Here is a 3,634-nt window from a genome sequence, read left to right as displayed (position 1 = left end):
CCAAAACATAAGAAAAAAGGGAACATTATGCGTGAACATGTTTTATATAAGGTAATAACGTGGATGAGTAGCAATCCTAATCAAATAGATCCTTTTTTTTACTAACCTAAATAGGAATCTTATCCTCTCTTACCTTTCACGATTTGGTCATGATACATAATTCTACTGTATATCTCATGTTTTTTAAGGTAACGTCGATAAGTACGAATCCTTATAAAATAGATCTCTCTTCTTGACGAACCTAAATAGGAATCATATCCTTTCCTACCTTTCACGATTTTGGCACGATATAATTTTATTGTACATTATATATTAACCTCAATCCGTTGATTTGTCATCGGCAGCCATCGCGGCGATGCTGGCGTCACAGACCGTGTATCGTGAGGTCGAGGGCGATACTGAAGAACCCCTAGATAGGTAGCATATCAGGTGCAAATCAACCCTATGCAAACTTAGAAACTGCCAATCAAAACCGCTAGATGCTGATCTAATGGATGTGATGAGGGGGCTTAAGCGTAAAAAAAGGCCGGCGAGTGGGGGGTTTAAGCGCAAAAAACCTCCACCTCTCACCTCATCCATTGGATCAGCATCTAGTGGTCTTGATTGGTAGTTTTCCAAGTTTACACAGGTTGGTTGGTTTAAACCTGATACGTTGCCCCATAGATAAGGCGACAGGTGCACCCGATGCCCAGTTTAAAAAGAGCGTGCAGGAGGTGCTGGACCAAGTCATGATCGGCCGCGCGACCATGTGAGTCGCTGAACCATGGAGATTCAATCTGGGCACAAAAAACCAAAAACCGAGAACCGAACCGAACTAACCGGAACCGAAACCGAACTAACCGAAACTGAAATATTCGGTTCCAAGTTCGGTTCCAGATTCCTAGGAACCGAAATTATTATGGTTAATTCGGTTCCAGGACTCGGTTAACCGAAATGACCTGAAATAACCGAATTGAAGCTGAGCTCTGCCTCTGCGCTCGTTGATGCCCGTGGCCCATAGAATACAGCCCAGCCTAAGGTAAACCCTAAGTCCTCAGCGGTCACTCACTCACTCTCCTCAAGTCCTCAGCGGTCACTCACTCACTCTCCTCAAGTCCTCAGTCACTCTCCAGTCCCCACTCCCAATCCCGCCGCCGCCGCTCCCCACTCCCCTCCTCGGCTCCTCGCTACCCCGCGGTGCGTGGCCCCTCCCCTCCGGTCCGCTGCTTCCTTCTCCCCCGGCGACCGGCGCATGGCCCTTGCTTCCCCACCCCGCGCCGCAGCAAGCAGGGCGAGGCGAACTGCGGGGCGGCGCTCCTGCTCCTTGGCCCGACCCGCGGCGCTCCTCCTCCTTCCCCACCCCGATAGCCAGCGCAGCGGGCCGGCCTTGCCTCCTTCCCTACCCCGGCGACCGACGCGGCGGCACATGCCCGCTGCTTCCTTCTCCCCTCGGCGATCAATGCCCACTACAAAATACTGTTCCGGCTGAATTGTTGTGAGAGAAAAATACTGTTCCGGCTGAAAAAAAGAAGCCGAACAAGCTATTTTTAAGACAAGCGAACGGGGCCCTATTATTTGAGACAAAGGGAGTACAATCTTGAATGTTAGATGTAAATTTGTTTTACTCCTAGGATGTAGGATCAATCCATATTTGTAGTGTACTTCCGTCGAGGCTCGAGCAATGTCAAGCTGTTACTTTTCACTGGACTCTATCAACGGTCAATACACACACAAAAAAAAAAAAAATCAAGGTATCAGGCCTGGATACATTTCTCTATTCACAGTACACACGATGAACGCATATACAGCAACTAACCTGTTTGGTTGAAATTACAAGGCGCATTACAATTAAGTTTGAGGACGTCAAGGTACAAAACTCCGAAGTCAATCCGAGGAATTCGTCTCATGGCTGTTTCTAACCTTATTCCATGGGCATGCTTTCAACAATTTGATGATCTGTAAACATATGTTCCAGATACTGCGCCAAGATCACCACTTCAGTCTTGCTATCCACCTAGAGAAATCCATAGATTTGGTGCATTCCTCTCGCTGCTATTTTCACATGACAATTCAAGCTAAATGACCACAGAGGTTCGTTTGGTTGCTTTCTCTAGCTTGTGCTGCATAGTCGTTGATGATAATCAACTCAACAACGGAGTGACAACAGATTGAACTGAGCCATTCTGCCTATGGCACATGCAGCACAGGAATAAAATGCTAAATTGGCCTTCATCTTTGGGCCGGAGTTTTTCGAGTTCTTCTTGAATCATTGGGCTTGTGTTCAGCATTTGACTGTCCTGATGGCACTGTTTACACTAAAATTTGGGAAGAGGATTGCGGGAACTCGAAGCTTTCAAGGTTGTGTTATGAATGAATCGATTAGATAAGAATCGGTATCAGCTGATTTAGATGTAATATCAGAATCAACCATTTTATGGATGACGTCAGCAGACGGTGTCAATGGGCTATACTTGAGTGGCGCTAGGGAAATGTGTCGAACTCTGCTAATAAGGAAAATTGGGGTCCAAGTTATTATTAAGTTTGGAAGTTTTCTTTTATTCCAAGAATTATAATGAGTCGTATTTGAGTAGGATTGATGTTTAGATTTCAGGTATAAATATTAGACCGTGGTTATTGTAAAGAGGACGAACATTCAATCAATACAATTCTTTTTGGCTTTCACTATAGCATTAGGAGTAGGAGTACTATAGATCTCGGTGAGTTCTTCAGCAAACAGGGCTGCATCGACTGATCGACCTCCAGCTTGCTTGTGAGTACCGTTACGACCTGTACTATGCTGGTAAAGCAGCATCAACTGATTGATCTTTTATGAGTTATAATATAAGTTAGTTATCGATCTGTATCGTAGTTTATAAGGCTGCATCAACTGATTGATCTCTTACAAATCATAATATAAATCAAAATTATCGATCTTGTGTTAAATAACTTGTTGTTTAATACAATATCACCAGTTATCGAATCTACTAAGATTAGTAAGATTTTTCTTGCTGTTTTTGATTGATTCACTAATTATCGATCTTGCTATAATTAATGTTTTATTAATTATAACAAAATCACCCAATTGAGATAGAGATAGATCGATATCGTATTATCTTAATTGGTCGTCCTTTGATCTGTTCATGCTTTAAATCTTATAATTGATGGCTTAATTCCGCTAGATCACTTGTTTTATCTCTATTCGAGTCAAACATAGTATGTATCCAAAGACATGTTTTAATCTTGAGTAAACTTACTAGTTAATGAGATCTAATCTAATGACACTGCCATAGCTGTATCGATCCGGTCGAACCTCACTGGTAAGATTTTAGATTAGAAATTATCGATTAGTGGTCTTGTTCATGATCCAGATATGTACTCTGTTTGTTTGCTATGACTGCATCGACTATTTTAGCCGATTTGCCTATACTCTCACGTATTTAGCATGTTTTCATGAATCTGTCAACATATAGATGATTTTATAGGTTCTTTGACTTTAGTTTATTATTATTATCATAGCTGCATCGATCCGATCGAACCTCACTGTTGATGATAATATATTAGATTCAAATTGTTTGTAGATTCATTTATATTAGACAGTCGATTTATTCGCATGTTATACTTTTTTCATCAAACTTATCGGCTTGACACTTTATAT

This window comes from Miscanthus floridulus, chromosome 3 (assembly GCF_019320115.1).
Source record: "Miscanthus floridulus cultivar M001 chromosome 3, ASM1932011v1, whole genome shotgun sequence".
Classification (NCBI taxonomy): Eukaryota; Viridiplantae; Streptophyta; class Magnoliopsida; order Poales; family Poaceae; genus Miscanthus; species Miscanthus floridulus.
Note: the sequence above shows the minus strand (reverse complement) of the source record.